A 23193-nucleotide genomic window follows, 5' to 3' on the forward strand; every position below is an offset into this window, starting at 1 on the left:
GTGTGTGGGTGTGTCTGTGGGTGTGTCTGTGGGTGTGTGTGTGTGTGTGTCTGTGGGTGTGTCTGTGGGTGTGTCTGTGGGTGTGTGTCTGTGGGTGTGTCTGTGGGTGTGTCTGTGGGTGTGTCTGTGGGTGTGTCTGTGGGTGTGTTGGCCTGAGTGCAGAACCACAGAGATCACGGTGACTTCCTTCAGGATTGGCAATCCTTGCTGTGAGATTTACTAGAGCCAAAATAAGACTTTTCACTTAACCTGTTAGGGGAGCAGCCCGACACCGGTACACTTATGACAACATCCAGCTCAAAATGCAGGGCGCGAAATTCAAAAGATATTTTTTTTTAATATTTAACTTTCACACATTAACAAGTCCAAGACACCAGATGAAAGGTGCACATCTTGTGAATCAAGCCAACATGTCCGATTTTTAAAATGTTTTACAGGGAAGACACAATATGTAAATCTATTAGCTAATCACGTTAGCAAAAGACACCAATATTCTTACTCCATCAGTTCATGACTCCATAAAAATGGATAAAAATAGCCACTAACCAAGAAACAACCTCATTAGATGACAATCTGATAACATATTTATTGTATAGCATATGTTTTTTTCAAAAAATTTGCATATTTCAGGTATAATTCATAGTTTACATTTCAGCTACAATCAGAAATTGCACCGAAAGCAGCCATAATATTTACAGACACCAACGTCAAATACCTAATTACTCATCATAAAACATTTCTGAAAAATACATAGTGTACAGCAATTGAAAGACAGGCATCTTGTGATTCCAAACAATATTTCCGATTTATTAAATGTTTTACAGCGCAAACAAAATGTAGCATTATATTAGCATAGCAGCAATAGCAAGAAAAACTTGGGCGCCCACGACCAGTCAACATGCACGACAGATATATGAAATAACATCATAAATTGGCTCTTACTTTTGCTGATCTTTCATCAGAATGTTGAACAAGGTGTCGTCTGTCCAGATGAGTCGTTGTTTGGATTTAGAATGGCAAATTTCCCTCTTCACTTAGCATTGGCACTTGCCAAGTGACACGGATTACTCCAAAGTCAACAAAGTTAGAAAACGGAACACGGCAAAACTCCCGAAAAAGTTTCAATAATCTGATTAAACTATATTGAAAAATCATACGTTACGATGATATGGTGACATGTATCAAATCAAATCTAAGACGGAGATGTTCGTCTTTCATAACCACAGCTAAACAGAAGCCATTTCCGTGTCCTCTTTCGCGCGCTCCAGAAACAGGATATGGACGGTCACGTCAAACAAAGATCTTTTATTCCACCTCAGACCAAGGTAGACACGAAATTTCTTCTCTCACCTCATCTAGACAGCCAGGGGAAGGCGTAGGAAGTATTTGTAGACTCCTACGTCACACGCCCATGTATAGGCATGAGGTTGAACATAGGATAGATTTCTGACATTTCACTTCCTGGTCAGGAAAAGTGCTGCAGAAGGATTTCTGTTTCACTCAGAGAAATAATTCAAACGTTTTTAGAAACTAGAGAGTGTTTTCTATCCAATTTTAATAATAATATCCATATTGTACGAGCAAGAATTGAGTAGGAGGCTGTTTGAAATGGGCACGATTTCACTGGCTACTCAACACTTTGCCTTGCAGCCATAAGAAGTTTTAACAAGCTGCCTCCACAGCCACACTCAACATCATCCACAGCAAGACTTCTCACTTAGCAAGCTCCCTCCACAGTCACACTCAACATCATCCACAGCTACTCTCCAGGCTGCTACAGGAATAATCTACATGACCAAAGGTATGTGGACATCTGCTCGTCAAACATCTAATTCCAAAATCATGGGCATTAATATAGAGTTGGTCCACCCCCTTTGCTGCCATAACAGCCTCCACCCTTCTGGGAAGGCTTTTCACTAGATGTTGGAACATTGCTGCGGGGATTTGATTCCATTTAGCCACAAGAGCATCAGTGAGGGTGGCCACTGATGTTGGGAGATTAGACCTGGCTCGCAGTCGGCGTTCCAATTCATCCCAAAGGTGTTCGATGGGGGCCTCCCGAGTGGAGCAGTGGTCTAAGGCATCACTACAGAACCAGGGTCGATCCCAGGCTGTGTCACAGCCGGCCGTGACCGGGAGACCAATGAGGCACTGCACAATTGGCCCAGTGTCATCCGGGATAGGGGAGGGTTCGGCTGGCCGGGATATCCTTGTCCCATCGCGCTCTAGCGACTCCTTGTGGCGAGCCAGGCGCATGCAAGCTGACTTCTGTTTCCAGCTGGACGGTGTTTCCTCCGTCACATTGGCGCAGCTGGCTTCCGTTTTAAATGTGCAGTATGTCAAGAGGCAGTGCGGCTTGGCAGGGTCGTGTTTGAGAGGACGCATGCCTTTCAACCTTCGCCTCTCCCAAGGCCGTATGGGAGTTGCAACGATGGGACAAGACTGTGACTACCATTTGGATACCACGAATTTGGGGAGAAAAAGGGGTAAAAGTAAAACAAATTATAATATGTATTTGTTTAAATATGTTTTCTATGGGGTTGAGGTCAGGGCTCTGTGCAGGCCAGTCAAGGCCAGTCACAGCAATGCAATCTCCATAGACAAATATTGTCAGTAGAATGGCCTTACTGAAGAGCTCAGTGACTTTCAACGTGGCACTGTCATAGGATGCCACCTTTCCAACCAGTCAGTTTGTCAAATTTCTGCCCTGCTAGAGCTGCCCCAGTCAACCGTAAGTGCTGCTATTGTGAAGTGGAAACATCTAGGAGCAACAACGGCGCCGAAGCGAAGTGGTAGGCCACACAAGCTCACAGAACGTGACCGCCCAGTGCTGAAACAGGTAACACGTAAATATCGTTTGTCTACGGTTGAAACACGCACGACTGAGTTTGAACCTGCGTCTGGAAGCAACGTCAGCACAAGAACTGTTTGCCGGAAGTATAATGAAACTAGTTTCCGTGGCCGAGCAGCCGCATATTAGCCTAATACCACCGCGCGCGATGCCAAGGTGTCAGCTGGAGTGGTGTAAAGCTTGCTGCTATTGAACTCTGGAGCAGTGGAAATGTGTTATCTGGAAAAATGAGTCACACTTCAATATCTGGCATTTCCGATGGATGGATTTGGGTTTGGCAGATGTCAGGAGAATGCCACCTGCCCCAATGCATAGTGATACAAGTTCCGTAGAAGAGGAATAGTACAATAATATATAGTACAATCCATACTGTATCAGATAATGTTTTGTATAATACATCACTAATCTACTGTAGAGTATAATACATCCCTTACCTACTGTATAGTATAATCCATTCCTTATCTAATATATAGTACGATAAATCACTAATCTACTGTAGAGTATAATCCATCCCTCATCTACTATATATTATAATCCATCCCTTATCTACTATATTGTATAATCCATCCATTATCTACTATATATTATAATCAATCCCATATCTACTATATTGTATAATCCATCCCTTATCTACTATATAGTATAATCCATCTTTATCTACTATATAGTATAATCCATCCTTATCTACTATATAGTATAATACATCACTAATCTACTATATAGTATAAGACATCCCTTATCTACTCTATAGTATAATCCATCCCTTATCTACTATATAGTATAATCCATCCTTATCTACTGTATAGTATAATACATCCCTTATCTACTGTATAGTACAATAAATCACTAATCTACTATATAGTATAATCCATCCCTTATCTACTATATAGTATAATACATCCCTTATCTACTGTATAGTATAATCCATCCATTATCTACTATATATTATAATCAATCCCATATCTACTATATAGTATAATCCATCCCTTATCTACTATATAGTATAATCCATCCCTTAGTTTACAATTGGCTCATTCATCCCCCTCCTCTCCCCTGTAACTATTCCCCAGGTCGTTGCTGCAAATGAGAACGTGTTCTCAGTCAACTTACCTGGTAAAATAACGGTAAAATAAAATAAAAAATAAAAAATCTACTATATAGTATAATACATCCCTTATAGGTTACTGTATAGTACAATACATCCCTTATCTACTATATATTATAATCAATCCCATATCTACTATATATTATAATCCATCCCTTATGTTACTGTATAGTATAATCCATCCTTTATCTAATATATAGTATATTACATCCCTTATCTACTGTATTGTATAATACATCCCTTAAAGGGTACTATATAATATAATCCATCCTTATAGGATACTATATTTTATAATACATCCCGTACCTACTATATAGTATAATTCATCCTTATCTACTATATAGTATAATACATCACTAATCTACTATATAGTATAAGACATCCCGTACCTACTATATAGTATAATCCATCCTTATCTACTATATAGTATAATACATCACTAATCTACTATATAGTATAAGACATCCCTTATTGGATACTATATAGTATAATCCATCCTTATCTACTATATAGTATAATACATCACTAATCTACTATATAGTATAAGACATCCCTTATTGGATACTATATAGTATAATCCATCCCTTATCTTCTCTATAGTATAATCCATCCCTTATCCAGTATATAATATAGTACACCCCGTAAATAACAGATATTCACGTTAATTGCAGATTACATGTAATAGTAAATGTTTAGATTTTTCAGAGCAACAATTATTAATGTTACATCCCTGAGCATTTGTGTGTATCGTCTAGCAGTTCCAGAGTATCTTAAAAATATATTCCTACGCATGACCTGTCCTCAGGTGCATCTAGCAACACACAATTACAGCCCATACCATCGACACTGGGACGCAGAGACATTTGACACATACTAAAGCCAATGTCACACACACACACACACACACACAGACACACACACACACACACTAACAAACACACACACACACACACACACACACACACACACACACACACACACACACACACACACACACACACACACACACACACACACACACACACACAGACCAAGTCCAGAGCGCAGGAGAATAATGGAGTTATTACCTTCACACAGTGGTGACGCCATTATCCCCAAATAACTCTACAAGCTCTATTAGTGGCTGAGACAGTATAACACTTGATCTCGTGACAGGCTGAACAGCTGTATTAAAATTACAAGACGACGAGAGAGAGAGAGAGAGAGAGAGAGAGAGAGAGAGAGAGAGAGAGAGAGAGAGAGAGAGAGAGAGAGAGAGAGAGAGAGAGAGAGAGAGAGAGAGAGAGAGGAGAGAGAGAGAGAGAGAGAGAGAGAGAGAGAGAGAGAGAGAGAGAGAGAGAGAGAGAGAGAGAGAGAGAGAGAGAGAGAGAGAGAGAGAGAGAGAGAGAGAGAGAGAGAGAGAGAGAGAGAGAGAGAGAGAGAGAGAGAGAGAGAGAATTGACACACGCTGTGTGTGTGTGTCTGTGTGTGACTGAGACCAATTAATTACTGCATGAAGCCAAACGTATTGTAAATGTAAATAAGCCAATATCCAGGTAGATTGATAGCTGAGTAGAAGTTCTATCACATTTCAATGTCTGTTCACTTACTTGTCATTGTTGGTGTGTAAGATACCGCCAACATCCTGGAGTACGATATCGTTCCCTCTGATGAGAAGAGGGTTTCAAACCAGTGTCAGAAATCGAGCACCATCAGAGTGAGTGTTAGAACACGTGAGATCGAGACAGACCAAGACATAACAAGATAATCTAATATTATTGGTCACGTACACATATTGAGCAGATGTTATTGCTGGTGTAGCGAAATGCTTGTGTTTCTAGCTCCAACAGTGTAGTAATATCTAACAATATACAACAATACACACAAATCTAAAAAGTAAAAAAAATGGATTTTGGGAAATATTGGGATGAGCAATGTAGGAGACAGTCATTTAATTGTGTGTATAAACAATTTAAAAAAAATATATTCAACCTTTATTCATGTTTATTTAACTAGGCAAGTCAATATGGACGGAATATGGACAGTATATATAGTATATCAGAAGAATACACGGATAGAATAGTACATGTACAGTAGTAGTTATATAGGATGAACCAGGACTAGAATACAGTATGAAGTGTACAGCAGTAGTTATATAGGATGAACCAGGACTAGAATACAGTATGAAGTGGACAGCAGTAGTTATATAGGATGAACCAGGACTAGAAGACAGTATTATACATATGAAGTGGACAGCAGTAGTTATATAGGATGAACCAGGACTAGAATACAGTATATACATATGAAGTGGACAGCAATAGTTATATAGGATGAACCAGGACTAGAATACAGTATATACATATGAAGTGGACAGCAATAGTTATATAGGATGATCCAGGACTAGTATACAGTATTAAACATATGAAGTGGACAGCAATAGTTATATAGGATGATCCAGGACTAGTATACAGTATTAAACATATGAAGTGGACAGCAGTAGTTTTTTAGGATGAACCATGACTAGAATACAGTATATACATATGAAGTGGACAGCAGTAGTTATATAGGATGATCCAGGACTAGAATACAGTATTATACATATGCAGTGGGTAAAACAGTATGTAAACATTATTAAAGGTGCATGGTAGAGTAACCTGGTGGTTGCTGGCTAGTGACAGTGACACAAGTTAAGGGCAACGTACCGGCTAGCGGTGACTCTTTAACAGTCTAACGGCGAGATAAAAGCTGTCTCTTGGTCCCAGCTGTACTGACCTCGCCTTCTGTTGCACCTTCTTCAAGTCACTGTCTGTGTGGGTGGACCATTTTAGATTGAATCTTTTCACCTTCTCCACTGTGGCCCCGTCGATGTGGACAGGGGGCGTGCTTCCTCTGCTGTCTCCTGGAGTCCACGATCAGCTCCTTCATTTTGTTGACGTTGAGTGAGAGGTTATTTTCCTGGCACCACTCCGCCAGAGCCTTCACCTCCTCCCTGTAGGCTGTCTCGTCATTGTTGGTAATCAGGCCTACTATTATTGTGTCATCTGCAAAGTTGATGATTGATTTGGAGGCGTGCGTGGCCACACAGTCATGGGTGAACAGGGAGTACAGGCGGGGGCTGAGTATGCACCCCTGAGGGGCCCCTGTGTTGAGGATCAGCGAAGTGGAGGTGTTGTTTCATACCTTCACCACCTGGGGGCGGCCTGTCAGGAAGTCCAGGACCCAGTTGCACAGGTCGGGGTTCAGACCTAGGGTCCCTGAGCTGAATGATAAAGCTTGGAGGGTAATATGGTGTTAAATGCTGAGCTATAGTCAATGAGCAGCATTCTTACGTAGGTATTCCTCTTGTCCAGATGGGATAGGGCTGTGCGCAGTGTGATGGTGATTGCGTCATCTGTGGACCTATTAGGGCTGTAAGCAAATTGCAGTGGGTCTAGGGCATCAGGTAGGATGGAGGTGATATGATCCTTGACTAGTCTCTCAAAGCACTTCATGATGACAGAAGTGAGTGCTACGGGGCGATAGGCATTTAGTTCAGTTACCTTTGCTTTCTTGGGTACAGGAACAATGGTGGACATCTTGAAGCAAGTGGGAACAGCAGACTGGGACATGGAGAAATTAAAAATGTCCTGTAAACACTCCAGGATAGCTGGTCTGTGTATGCTCTCAGGACGCGGCTAGGGATTTCATATGGACCGGTAGCCTTGCGAGGGATATCACACTGAAATGTCTTACATCTGCCAGAAGAGAATGAGAGCTCAAAGTCCACGATAGTGATGGTGGCCCGCATCGTGGTGGTGGCCCACATCGTGGTGGTGGCACGCATCGTAGTGGTGGCCCGCATCGTAGTGGTGTCCCGTATCGTGGTGGTGGTGGCCCGCATCGTAGTGGTGTCCCGTATCGTGGTGGTGGTGGCCCGTATCGTAGTGGTGGCCCGCATCGTGGTGGTGGCCCGCATCGCGCATCGTGGTGGTGGCGCGCATCGTGGTGGTGGCCCACATCGTGGTGGTGGCCCGCATCGTGGTGGTGGCCCACATCGTGGTGGTGGCCCGCATCGTGGTGGTGGCCCACATCGTGGTGGTGTTGGCCCACATCGTGGTGGTGGCCCGCATCGTGGTGGTGGCCCGCATCGTGGTGGTGGCCCGCATCGCGCATCGTGGTGGTGGCCCGCATCGTGGTGGTGGCCCGCATCGTGGTGGTGGCCCGCATCGTGGTGGTGGCCCGCATCGTAGTGGTGGCCCGCATCGTGGTGGTGGCCGCATCGTGGTGGTGGTGGCCCACATCGTGGTGGTGGCCCGCATCGTAGTGGTGGCCCGCATCGTGGTGGTGGCCCGCATCGTAGTGGTGGCCCGCATCGTGGTGGTGGCCGCATCGTGGTGGTGGTGGCCCGCATCGTGGTGGTGGCCCGCATCGTGGTGGTGGCCCGCATCGTGGTGGTGGCCCGCATCGTGGTGGTATCCCGCATCGTGGTGGTGGCCCGCATCGTGGTGGTATCCCGCATCGTGGTGGTGGCCCACATCGTGGTGGTGGCCCACATCGTGGTGGTGGCCCACATCGTGGTGGTGGTGGCCCACATCGTGGTGGTGGCCCGCATCGTGGTGGTGGCCCGCATCGCGCATCATGGTGGTGGTGGCCCGCATCGTGGTGGTGGCCCGCATCGTGGTGGTGGCCCACATCGTGGTGGTGGCCCGCATCGTGGTGGTGGCCCACATCGTGGTGGTGGTGGCCCGCATCGTAGTGGTGGACCGCATCGTGGTGGTGGCCCACATCGTGGTGGTGGTGGCCCGCATCGTAGTGGTGGCCCGCATTGTGGTGGTGGCCCGCATCGTGGTGGTGGCCCGCATCGTGGTGGTGGCCCGCATCGTGGTGGTGGCCCGCATCGTGGTGGTGGCCCGCATCGTGGTGGTGGCCCGCATCGCGCATCATGGTGGTGGTGGCCCGCATCATGGTGGTGGCCCGCATCGTGGTGGTGGCCCACATCGTGGTGGTGGCCCGCATCGTGGTGGTGGCCCACATCGTGGTGGTGGTGGCCCGCATCGTAGTGGTGGCACGCATCGTGGTGGTGGCCCACATCGTGGTGGTGGTGGCCCGCATCGTAGTGGTGGCCCGCATCGTGGTGGTGGCCCGCATCGTGGTGGTGGCCCGCATCGTGGTGGTGGCCCGCATCGTGGTGGTGGCCCGCATCGTGGTGGTGGCCCGCATCGTGGTGGTGGCCCGCATCGTGGTGGTGGCCCGCATCGTGGTGGTGGCCCGCATCGTGGTGGTGGCCCGCATCGTGGTGGTGGTGGCCCGCATCGTGGTGGTGGCCCGCATCGTGGTGGTGGCCCGCATCGTGGTGGTGGCCCGCATCGCGCATCGTATTGGTGGCCCGCATCGCGCATCGTGGTGGTGGCCCGCATCGCGCATCGTGGTGGTGGCCCGCATCGCGCATCGTGGTGGTGGCCCGCATCGCGCATCGTGGTGGTGGCCCGCATCGTGGTGGTGGCCCGCATCCTGGTGGTGGCCCGCATCGTGGTGGTGGCCCGCATCGCGCATCGTGGTGGTGGCCCGCATCGTGGTGGTGGCCCGCATCGTGGTGGTGGCCCGCATCGTAGTGGTGGCCCGCATCGTGGTGGTGGCCCGCATCGTGGTGGTGGCCCGCATCGTGGTGGTGGCCCGCATCGTGGTGGTATCCCGCATCGTGGTGGTGGCCCGCATCGTGGTGGTGGCCCACATCGTGGTGGTGGTGGCCCACATCGTGGTGGTGGTGGCCCACATCGTGGTGGTGGTGGCCCACATCGTGGTGGTGGTGGCCCACATCGTGGTGGTGGCCCGCATCGTGGTGGTGGCCCGCATCGCGCATCGTGGTGGTAATGGCCCGCATCGTGGTGGTGGCCCTCATCGTGGTGGTGGCGCGCATCGTGGTGGTGGCCCGCATCGTGGTGGTGGCCCACATCGTGGTGGTGGCCCGCATCGTGGTGGTGGCCCGCATCGTGGTGGTGGCCCGCATCGTGGTGGTGGCCTATTTTATAGTAGTGCACTATTTTATAGGGAATAACCCCTGTTAAAAGTAGTGCACTATTTTATAGGGAATAACCCCTGTTAAAAGTAGTGCACTATTTTATAGAGAATAACCCCTGTCAAAAGTAGTGCACTATTTTATAGGGAATAACCCCTGTCAAAAGTAGTGCACTATTTTATAGGGAATAACCCCTGTCAAAAGTAGTGCACTATTTTATAGGGAATAACCCCTGTTAAAAGTAGTGCACTATTTTATAGGAAACAACCCCTGTTAAAAGTAGTGCACTACGGTATAGGAAATAACCCCTGTTAAAAGTAGTGCACTACAGTATAGGAAATATCCCTGGGCGAAAGCAGTGTGCTTTATAGGATATGGGGTGCCATTTTGGACGCTCGGGGAGGGAAAGAAACACATTTCAACACTGACTGCTTTCTGTGAAGAACCGGGGGACTGACATAAGAGTTGGGGGAAAAGATACTCTCAATATACAGTACATAAAACGCAGAGCGTTAATCTGCTAAATCTACTAACCTTACAGTCGGTCATTAGAGACAGACACGAACAAGGCTGTTGTTTACCAAGGGCAATCATTAACCACGAGGTAGAAAAGGGCAATCATTAACCACGAGGTAGAAAAGGGAAATCATTAACCACGAGGTAGAAAAGGGCAATCATTAACCACGAGGTAGAAAAGGGCAATCATTAACCACGAGGTAGAAAAGGGCAATCATTAACCTTGAGGTAGAAAAGGGCAATCATTAACCACGAGGTAGAAAAGGGCAATCATTAACCAAGAGGTAGAAAAGGGCAATCATTAACCACGAGGTAGAAAAGGGCAATCATTAACCACGAGGTAGAAAAGGGCAATCATTAACCACGAGGTAGAAAAGGTCAAACATTAACCACGAGGTAGAAAAGGTCAATCATTAACCAGGAGGTACTAAAGGTCAATCATTAACCACGAGGTAGAAAAGGGCAATCATTAACCACGAGGTCCTAAAGGTCAATCATTAACAATGGGATCCTAAAGGTCAATCATTAACCATGCAGTCCTAAAGGTCAATCATTAACCATGGGATCCTAAAGGTCAATCATTAACCATGGGATCCTAAAGGTCAATCATTAACCATGGGATCCTAAAGGTCAATCATTAACCATGCGATCCTAAAGGTCAATCATTAACCATGGGATCCTTAAGGTCAATCATTAACCATGGGATCCTTAAGGTCAATCATTAACCATGGGATCCTTAAGGTCAATCATTAACCATGGGATCCTAAAGGTCAATCATTAACCATGGGATCCTTAAGGTCAATCATTAACCATGGGATCCTAAAGGTCAATCATTAACCATGGGATCCTAAAGGTCAATCATTAAACATGGGATCCTAAAGGTCAATCATTAACCATGGGATCCTAAAGGTCAATCATTAACCATGCAGTCCTAAAGGTCAATCATTAACCATGGGATCCTAAAGGTCAATCATTAACCATGGGATCCTAAAGGTCAATCATTAACCATGGGATCCTTAAGGTCAATCATTAACCATGGGATCCTAAAGGTCAATCACTAACCATGGGATCCTAAAGGTCAATCATTAACCATGGGATCCTAAAGGTCAATCATTAACCATGGGATCCTAAAGGTCAATCATTAACCATGGGATCCTTAAGGTCAATCATTAACCATGCAGTCCTAAAGGTCAATCACTAACCATGGGATCCTAAAGGTCAATCACTAACCATGGGATCCTAAAGGTCAATCATTAACAATGGGATCCTAAGGGTCAATCATTAACCATGGGATCCTAAGGGTCAATCATTAACCATGGGATCCTAAGGGTCAATCATTAACCATGGGATCCTAAGGGTCAATCATTAACCATGGGATCCTAAAGGTCAATCATTAACCATGGGATCCTAAAGGTCAATCATTAACCATGGGATCCTAAAGGTCAATCATTAACCATGGGATCCTTAAGGTCAATCATTAACCATGGGATCCTAAAGGTCAATCATCAACCATGGGATCCTAAAGGTCAATCATTAACCATGGGATCCTAAAGGTCAATCATTAACCATGCAGTCCTAAAAACAGAGTACAGGGTGGCTGTTTCAGTCAGACAGAACAAAATCACTTTATGTGGTGGCTCTAACGTTTCTCTCTGTTACCTCTAATGGTTCCACTATTAGCAGTTTGGATGATTTCTATAGGACAACTGTTAGTTCAATAGGATTTATATAGGACTTCTGTGTCTGTTAGCTCAATATGATTTATATAGGACTACTGTGTCTGTTAGCTCAATATGATTTGTATAGGACTTCTGTGTCTGTTAGCTCAATAGGATTTGTATAGGACTTCTGTGTCTGTTAGCTCAATAGGATTTGTATAGGACTTCTGTGTCTGTTAGCTCAATAGGATTTCTATAGGACTTCTGTGTCTGTTAGCTCAATAGGATTTGTATAGGACTTCTGTGTCTGTTAGCTCAATAGGATTTATATAGGACTACCGTGTCTGTTAGCTCAATAGGATTTGTATAGGACTTCTGTGTCTGTTAGCTCAATAGGATTTCTATAGGACTTCTGTGTCTGTTAGCTCAATAGGATTTGTATAGGACTTCTGTGTCTGTTAGCTCAATAGGATTTCTATAGGACTTCTGTGTCTGTTAGCTCAATAGGATTTCTATAGGACTTCTGTGTCTGTTAGCTCAATAGGATTTCTATTGGACTTCTGTGTCTGTTAGCTCAAAAGGATGTGCATACAGAGAAGGAAGACATGCTGTATCTACCTTGATGAAGGCGTTTGCCTCAATGAGTGGGCTTCAACAATAAAATATGGATGTTTTATTTATTTTTTTATCAAGAGAATTTCCATTGTGCTCCGAAAAAGTTCCGTTTGATGAATATCCTGTCGGCTCTATAGACACATCCTACCCAACAGTACACATCTGTCAGTCCAGACACACCTGATGTCAGATGTAGCCTGTTCAGTATGTACTATTATATTACAAATTAACTAAGAAAATGTCAAATCATTCTGGAAGACAATCCGAGAGGACCAGTGTATTTGTAACCTTTAGGCCTGGAAACTAAGTATACTTTCTTTTTTTTTTAAGCAAAACGTTCAATATGCTACCAAGAGTTGCTGAATAACTGTTCAACTCAATAGGACTTCTGTAATCTGCCTAGGAGCACAAAAAAAACTCTCTACCTGCTTGGAAACTAATGGGTTTCCTCAACCTATCTCCTGTGATGAGAGGGATGAGTGAGGAAGGTGTGAATGGGTTGACGAGGAGAGCTACGGGACAGAACCTGCCAATTAGTACACACACACAGTCACACGCACGCACACACACACACACACACACACACACACACACACGCACACACACACACACACACACACACACACACACACACACACACACACACACACACACACACACACACACACACACACACACACACACACACACACACACCTTCAGAGCAGGACCGGTCTGCCTACAGAGCTGGCCAATTACTAGTGAGATTTCAGGGAGGCTAGCTGATACTGTCATGTCTCTGACATCTCCTTAAAACCTGCAATAAGGGAATTAGGAAGATGTGATATTGCGATGAAATTTAACATTGTATTTTATTCACAAGAAATGGAAGACTAGAAGATCATGGGACTGAGAAAGATGTAACGGGCTTGAGAGATCTGCAGAACAATCTATGAGAAGCCTTTTGATGTTTTCAAATAGCTGTCATGGGGCAGGAAAGATGAGCCTCCAGGTAAGAACCTTATCAAATGATCCAGTGGTATATTATGCAGCTTTCAGCTCCAAGATCAGAGACAGACAGGCAGATATACACCTTACCTGAGTGGTCAGTGGATTTCAGTGTAGCAGTCATTTCAGTGGACATTTCAGAGGTTCATTTCAGCAGGGCCTTAGTTTTTACATTTACTGGTAGCGTGAAGACAGCAGAATGAAGTCTTGAGTCTATGAATCAGGTGTGAGAGCCTTGGTAGACTCATTAAAGACTTTAATCATATAATGCCTCTTTGCCTGTCATCCTCCCAATCCAACCATGGCCCCTTCACTTCTATAATCATATAATGTCTCTATGCCTGTCATCTTCCCAATCCAACCATGGCCCCTTCACTTCTCCGTTCTCCCTGACTGTATAAACCTGGACATTTTTACAATGAGGATTAGATTATTATTTCTGACAGATCTGGGATGGGTTTAACCTTGTGAAGAGGGAAAATATATATGATAGAGAGAGAGAGAGAGACAGAGAGAGAGAGAGAGAGAGACAGAGACAGAGAGAGAGAGAGAGAGAGAGAGAGAGAGAGCGAGAGCGAGAGCGAGAGAGAGAGAGAGAGAGAGAGAGAGAGAGAGAGAGAGAGAGAGAGAGAGAGAGAGAGAGAGAGAGAGAGAGAGAGAGAGAGAGAGAGAGAGAGAGAGAGAGAGAGAGAGAGAGAGAGAGAGAGAGAGAGAGGGATGAAGAGAGAGAGAGGAGCAAGAGAGAGAGGAGCAAGAGAGAGAGGAGAGAGAGAGAGAGAGAGAGAGAGAGAGAGAGAGAGAGAGAGAGAGAGAGAGGGATAGAGAGAGAGAGGGATAGAGAGAGAGAGAGAGAGAGCGAGAGAGAAAGAGAAAGAGGGATAGAGAGAGCGAGAAGGAGAAAGAGTGATAGAGAGAGCGAGAGGGAGAGGGAGAGGGAGAAAGAGGGATGGAGAGAGAGAGAGAGGAGCGATAGAGCGAGAGGGAGAGAGAGAGGAGCAAGAGAGAGAGAGAGAGGAGCAAGAGAGATAGAGAGGGATAGGGAGAGAGGGAGGGGGGAGTGAGGAGGGGAGAAAGAAAATTCCAGCTGACAGAGTGGATGAATTTAAGCCATCCTGAAATGGTGGTATTGTCAAAAGTCAAACTGGCCAGACACAAAGACGCTGTCAGGGCTGCCCTAATGACACCCTGTTCAATATTTCATATTTATTGCACTACTTCTGAACAGGGCTGTGGTGCACTTGGTAGGGAATAGGTTGCCATTTGAGACACACCCTGTCAGGGTGCCCACGGGGTTGGGGATGGGTTCCATAGCTTGTAACCATAGCAGAACACATTTTGGTGATACATGGAACTATATAGAACCATGCTCATATGGTTCTATAAAGAACTCAGCTACAAACCTATTTGGTGCTAGAACCCTTTTAAATGGTTCTTTATATAACCTTTACGGAGAACATTTCATATTGCTAAAATTCCATAAGTTGTATTATTGTGTTAATGAACATATTGAATCGGGTGTGCCAGCTCTGGAACGTCCGGAGATCCCTGAGGTGAAATGGAGAACTTGACATAATCAACCTCAAATGACACGTAGACAAAAAAATGTCCTTTTCCTAAATCACCATCACTGTCAATAGTCTCATATACAAGTAACACAACAGATTAGATCAACTGAAATGACACTCACGGTTGCACAAAAAGACCTGTTAGCGAAAAACGGCCCCAAAATATTCAAATGAGCAGCCACTCCTACATTTTAATTAGCACTAACACTTTTTTTTTTAACAGGAAAGAACCATTGAAGGCCTAAAGGAGGATTTATTTGAATATGATTCCACAAAGAACGATCACCCTTTGCAAAGATCCCCTTGAGGAACCCTCATGTCTTGGTGTGTACAGTACTACAACTATTATTGAAGAACCAACTGTTTAGGCAAACAAATCTCAAAACACCTTTTATACAAATTTAAAAAGGGAATTCATGAACACAATTCTCCCCTCAGGTAATCTATATATCTAAAACTTGTATTGCATCTGCTCACCATTTATCATTATTATATAAGTCTCAGTTTGATCTTGACTTAGAAAAAACTATTGAATAATTATTTTGGAACAGATCTGAAGTATTTGAAACAAACCACACATAGACTTACAGTAAGTACTGTCTAATCTGTCAGTATCTTCTAGTGAGTGCTGGTATCGGTGTACAGTATACTGCTCTCCAGTGCCAAAAGTGTTTCAGTGGCTTCCTTGACCTTGACATCCATCAGATCAGCTGTTGTAGAAGCCAAGCCACTCATCCATCAGATCAGCTGTTGTAGAAGCCAAGCCACCCATCCATCAGATCAGCTGTTGTAGAAGCCAAGCCACTCATCCATCAGATCAGCTGATGTAGAAGCCAAGCCACTCATCCATCAGATCAGCTGATGTAGAAGCCAAGCCACTCATCCATCAGATCAGCTGATGTAGAAGCCAAGCCACCCATCCATCAGATCAGCTGATGTAGAAGCCAAGCCACTCATCCATCAGATCAGCTGTTGTAGAAGCCAAGCCACTCATCCATCAGATCAGCTGTTGTAGAAGCCAAGCCACTCATCCATCAGATCAGCTGATGTAGAAGCCAAGCCACTCATCCATCAGATCAGTTTAATGGAGATAATAGGAAGTCCTCTACTTATACAGAGCCTTCAGAAGGTTTTCACATTTTGTTACGTTACGGCCTGAATTTAAAATGGATGAAATGTATGTGTTTTTGTCATTGGCGTAAACAATACCCCGAAATGTCAAAGTGGAATTATGTTTATACAAAGTAATAAAAAAAGAAGAGTTGAAATGACTTTAGTCAATAAGTATTCAACCCCTTTGTTAAGGAAAGCCTGAATAGATTCAGGAGTAAAAATGTGCTTAACAAGTCACATAATAAGTTGCATGGACTCACTGTGTCCAATAATAGTGTTTAACATGCTTTTTGAATGACTGCATATTTTCTGTAGCCCAAACATACAATTACCTATAAGGTCCCTCAGTCGAGCAGTGAATTTCAAACACAGATTCAACCACAAAGACCAGGGAGGTTTTCCAATACCTCGCAATGAAGGGCACCTATTGGTAGAGATATCCCTTTGATCGTGGGGAAGTTAACTTCTTGCGACTATAGGGGGTGCTGTTTCAAATTAGCATAATTGTCTCTACAGATGAAACGGCTTCCTACTCAATTCTTGATCGTACAATATGCATATTATTGTTATTATTGGATAGAAAACACTATCTAGTTTCTATAGCCGTCTGAATTATGTCTCTGTGTGGAACAGAACTCTTTCTACAGCGAAATCCATGACAGGTTTTGCGAAGGTCTGAGAGCGAAGCTCTGATCTCAGTTCAGTTTAAAGGGGTGTGTATATCCTATGGAACGACACGAACTGCACACGCCTTCCCCTGGATGTCAGTAACCAATGAGAAGTGGAATGGGCTTCCTACGTAGCTGTCAGAGGTTATAAAAGACCAAGGAGTGAGGTACGCCTTCTTTTCGACGTTGAACTTTACGCAGAGAGAGACCTAGGGATGCCATTTTCGAACGCTAAGTAATGAACTTTAGATATATCAGTCTGTAATTTAATTTGATATAGGTGTTAGAAACATCATAACGAAGCTATTTGAAACCGAGTTATATCAGATTATGCGAGTATATTGCTATTTTTCGGAATTTCCTCAGGATTGCGTAATGAGGATTTGGACACGTTAGCTAATGTTAGCAATTGTTAGCTATAGTTAGCTGCTATATCAGAAGTTGAATGCAACGTTTTACAACCAAGCAACGATTCTTTTGGACAAAAGTACCACTTGGCCAAGATTCCGATGGAAGCTCGTCGAAAAGTAATAGCTATTTATGATGTTATTCCATTTTTATGTGGAAAAATGTAAACTCAATAACGGTAAATAGTGACGCCGTTATTGCGGCACTAGTCTGTCTGTAACGCACACTGTATGTCTAGTAATGTTAATTTTAAAAATCTAACTTAGCGGTTGCATTAATAGCTAATGCATCTTTCATTTCATGGCCAACCTGTATTTTTTTGTCAAGTTTATGAATAGTTTTCGATAAAAATAGTTGTATTATCATGATGCTGCCGGGCAGATTGCTTGAGTAGTTGGACAGTATTTCCATTGTGTAAGCACGATTTGTGCCGCTAAATATGCACATTTTCGATAAAACTCTATATGGATTGTGTAATTTGATGTTACAGGAGTGTCATCGGAAGAATTCTGAGAAGGTTAGTGAAAAAATTTATATATTTTGGCGATGTTTACGTTATCGCTCTCTTTGGCTAGAATCAATGCTCTGGTAACGTTTGCATATGTGGTATGCTAATATAACGATTTATTGTGTTTTCGCTGTAAGACACTTAGAAAATCTGAAATATTGTCTGTATTCACAGGATCTGTGTCTTTCGATTAGTGTATGCTGTGTATTTTTACGAAATGTTTGATGATTAGTAAGTAGGTAAACACGTTGCTCTATGTAGTTATTCTAGTCCATTTGTGACGGTGGGTGCAATTGTAACCTATGACATCTACCTGAAATATGCACATTTTTCTAACAAAACCTATCCCATACCATAAATATGTTATCAGACTGTCATCTGAGGAGGTTTTTTCTTGGTTAGTCGCTATCAATATCTTAGTTTAGCCGAATTGGTGATAGCTACTGGTGTTGAGAGAAAATGGTGGACAAGAAAAATGGTGATTTTTGCTAACGTGTTTAGCTAATAGATTTACATATTGTGTCTTCCCTGTAAAACATTTTAAAAATCTGAAATGGTGGCTTTATTCACATGATCTGTATCTTTCATTAGGTGTCTTGGACTTGTGATTTAATGATATTTAGATGCTACTATTTAATTGTGACGCTATGCTAGCGATGCTAATCAGTGTGGGGGGGGTGGGGGGTGCTCCCGGTAGAGCTCGGTAGAGGTTAACATGTAGACGTTGGATGATGTATCAATACACCCAGTCACTACAAAGATACAGGAGTCCTTCCTAACTCAGTTGCCGGAGAGGAAGGAAAACGCTCAGGAATTTCCCCATGAAGCCAATAAAAAACTTAAAACAGTTACAGAGATGAATGACTGTGATAGGAGAATACTGAGGATGGATCAACAAGATTGTAATTACTCCACAATACTAACGTAATTGCCAGAGTGGAAACAAGGAAGCTTGTTTTCACAACCCTTGGGTTGTGCCGTGGCGGAGATCTTTGTGGGCTATACTCGGCCTTGTCTCAGGATGGTAAGTTGGTGGTTAAAGGTATCCCTCTAGTGGTGTGGGGCTGTGCTTTGGCAAAGTGGGTGGGGTTATATCCTGCCTGTTTGGCCTTGTATCATCGGATGGGGCCTCAGTTTCTCCTGACCCCTCCTGTCTCAGCCTCCAGTATTTATGCTGCAGTAGTTTATGTGTCGGGGGGCTAGGGTCAGTCTGTTATATCTGGAGTACTTCTCCTGTCTTATCTGGTGTCCTGTGTGAATGTAAGTATGCTCTCTCTAATTCTCTCTTTCTCTCTTTCTTTCTCTCTTTCTCTCTCTCTCGGAGGACCTGAAGCCCAGGACCATGCCTCAGGACTACCTAGCATGATGACTCCTTGCTGTCCCCAGTTCATCTGGCCGTGCTGCTGCTCCAGTTTCAACTGTTCTACCTGTGGCTATGGAACCCTGACCTGTTCACCGGACGTGCTACCTGTCCCAGACCTGCTGTTTTCAACTCTCTAGAGACAGCAGGAGCGGTAGAGATACTCTCAATGATCGGCTATGAAAAGCCAACTGACATTTACTCCTGAGGTGCTGACTTTTTGCACCCTCAACACCTACTGTGATTATTATTATTTGACCATGCTGGTCATTTATGAATATTTGAACATCATGGTCATGTTCTGTTATAATCTCCACCCGGCACAGCCAGAAGAGGACTGGCCACCCCTCATAGCCTGGTTCCTCTCTAGGTTTCTTCCTAGGTTTTGGCCTACACCTGCATTGCTTGCTGTTTGGGGTTTTAGGCTGGGTTTCTGTACAGCACTTTGAGATATCAGCTGATCTACGAAGGGCTTTATGAATAAATTTGATTTGATTTGTACAGAATATTCCAAAAACATTCACCCTGTTTGCAATAAGGCGCTAAAGTAAAACTGAAAAAATGTGGCAAAACAATTAAATGTTTGTCCTGAATACAAGGGATCACCCTGATTATGTGATCTAACAGAAAGCTTTCTCATGTAATACTTCGGTAAGTGGACCAAGCGCTATATCAGTCCGATCTCTTTCTTCCACTCTCTTTCTTCCCCTCTCCCCCTCTTGACAGTGTTTCATCCCTACAGCCCTTCCTTTCCTACCTACCACAGAGAACACGGCAACTGTCACAGATCCATTATGCATATAATACAGCCTCACTGTTGTGGATGATCATTTCCCCATTTTGAAAATAAACTGTTTTCGACAACTCTTGGTAGAACGATGGAAGTTTCCTTAAAAAAATGTATACTCTGTTATTAAAACTCCAACATGCTTAATCAGGACGACCACTGCAACTCCTATTGTGAGATGAAAGCTGATATTTCTGTTGTATAGCATAACACTGTATCGTCGGTCAGTCAGACATATTGCTGGCTTTTGACAACCAAGGTCTGGTGCGGTCTGGTTAGGTGTGGTGAAGTGTGGTGAGGTCTGGTGAGGTGTGGTGAGGTGTGGTGAGGTGTGGTGAAGTGTGGTGAAGTGTGGTGAAGTCTGGGGAAAGTCTGGTGAGGTGTGATGAACTGAGGTCTGGTGAAGTCTGGTGAGGTGTGGTGAGGTGTGGTGAGGTCTGGTGAGGTGTGGTTAAGTGTGGTGAGGTCTGGTGAAGTCTGGTGTGGTCTGGTGAGGTCTGGTGAGGTCTGGTGAAGTCTGGTGAGGTCTGGTGAGGTATGGTGAGGTCTGGTGAGGTCTGGTGAAGTCTGGTGATGTGTTGTGAGGTCTGGTGAGGTGAGGTCTGGTGAAGTCTGGTGTGGTGAGGTGAGGTCTGGTGAAGTCTGGTGTGGTGAGGTGAGGTCTGGTGAAGTCTGGTGAAGTGTGGTGAGGTCTGGTGAAGTCTGGGGAAGTGTGGTGAGGTCTGGTGAAGTCTGGTGAAGTGTGGTGAGGTCTGGTGAAGTCTGGTGAAGTGTGGTGAGGTCTGGTGAAGTCTGGTGTGGTGAGGTGAGGTCTGGTGAAGTCTGGTGAAGTGTGGTGAGGTCTGGTGAAGTCTGGTGAAGTGTGGTGAGGTCTGGTGAAGTCTGGTGAGGTGTGGTGAGGTCTGGTGAAGTCTGGTGAAGTCTGGTGAGGTCTGGTGAGGTCTGGTGAGGTCTGGTGAGGTCTGGGGAAGTCTGGTGAAGTCTGGTGAATTGTGGTGAGGTCTGGTGAAATGTGGTGAGGTCTGGTGAAGTCTGGTGAAGTGTGGTGAGGTCTGGTGAGGTCTGGTGAAGTCTGGTGAAGTGTGGTGAGGTCTGGTGAAGTCTGGTGAAGTGTGGTGAGGTCTGGTGAAGTCTGGTGAAGTCTGGTGAGGTCTGGTGAAGTCTGGTGAAGTGTGGTGAGGTCTGGTGAAGTCTGGTGAGGTGTGATGAGGTGTGGTGAAGTGTGGTGAGGTCTGGTGAAGTGTGGTGAGGTCTGGTGAAGTGTGGTGAGGTCTGGTGAAGTCTGGTGAAGTGAGGTGAGGTCTGGTGAAGTGTGGTGAGGTGTGGTGAGGTGTGGTGAGGTCTGGTGAAGTCTGGTGAAGTGTGGTGAGGTGAGCTGTGGTATGTTGCAGTTTCAACAGAAGGAAGTCGATGGTGGGGGTTCATCCTGTCTTATTGCTGACACATTGAGCCAGAGGTGAGTGGAATGTTACAAATGACCTTGTGAATTGACTGATGCTTTGTCAGACTACTACACCGGAAGCTTCTATACAGCCTATAGGCTATCCTCCATTCCCTCTTGTTATAAGGGATACAGTTAGAAATTCACAGCTAATGCTGACTGGACCGGTTCAGTTCCAGCTGCTGACATGCTGCTTCTTCTTTCAGAGCAGCTGGGCACCAACAGGCCATGCGCAGCTTTTCAATAAGACTTAAAGAGTACCTCTGCCATTTTAAGACTCAAAGAGTACCTCTGACATTTTAAGATTGAAAGAGTACCTCTGACATTTTAAGATTGAAAGAGTACCTCTGACATTTTGGGGGATCAAAACCAGTAGCAATCATTACCAAATTAAACATTTATTGTTTCCAGTTTCACCATTTATAGTAATTAAGGTACTTAGGACAGGATTTAATCCAACAAAGATTAACAACCTGTTGAATATATTTTTACTGTTTAGCAATTTCCCTGAAGTTCACGCATATCATGACCGCTGTAAATAACACAAATTGATAAAGTTATGAATTGAGCCCTGCTTGGTTCAAGCAATGGGTTAATAGGTTAACCATTCCACCATCTTACGTGTTCGGAAGTGTTTGGAAGTTCGGATAAATGACATGCCCAAAGTAAACTGCCTGTTACGCAGGCCCAAAAGCTAAGATATGCATATAATTGATAGCATTGGATAGAAAACACTCTGAAGTTTTTAAAACTGTTAAGATAATGTCTGTGAGTATAACATAACTGATTTTGCAGGTGAAAACACAAGGAAAATCCATCCAGAATTTTTTTTTTGAGGGCATGGTCCATTTCAAGGCTTGTCTGTGGAATTTACAAATAAATAGCTCCCAGATTGCAGTTCCTATGGCTTACACTAGACGTCAACAGTCTTTAGAAAGGGTTTCAGACTTGTTTTTTGAAAAATGAGGGAGAAGTTGTAGTTTTTCTAAGTGGCTCTCATTTTGACTGTAGTCTTGTGGATGATGGCGCCGTGTTTTTTATCTCCGGTATTGAACATACTACATTCCGTCTTACATTTTATCGTTTATTTACATATTTACATATACATATTTACATATATTTACATATATTTACATATAACGCTGTTTGACATGTTTAGATTAAGTTTATTGGTACCTTTTGGGATTCCTTTGTCTGCATGTTGAACGAGTGGAATGGGTGGATTACTGAATCAAACGTGCCAAACAAACTGACTTTTTTTGGGATATAAAGAAGTACTTTATCGAACAAAACAACCATTTTTTTGTGTAGCTGAGACCCGTGGGATTGCAAACAAAGGAAGATCTCCAATGATAAGTTATTTATTTTATCGCTATTTCTGACTTTTGTGACGCCTATGCTGGTTTGGAAAATGTTTTAATGCTTTTGTATGCTGGGCGCTGTCCTCAGATAATCGCATGGTATGCTTTCGCCATAAAGCCTTTTTGAAATCTGACAACGCGTTTGGATTAACAAGAAGTTAAGCTTTTAAATGATGTAGGACACTTGTATGTTCATGAATGTTTAATATTACAATTTTGTCATTTGAATTTGGCACGCTCCAGCTTTAACGGATGTTGTCGATTTTGATCCCATTA

Source organism: Salvelinus fontinalis, chromosome 30, assembly GCF_029448725.1.
Source record: "Salvelinus fontinalis isolate EN_2023a chromosome 30, ASM2944872v1, whole genome shotgun sequence".
Lineage (NCBI taxonomy): Eukaryota > Metazoa > Chordata > Actinopteri > Salmoniformes > Salmonidae > Salvelinus > Salvelinus fontinalis.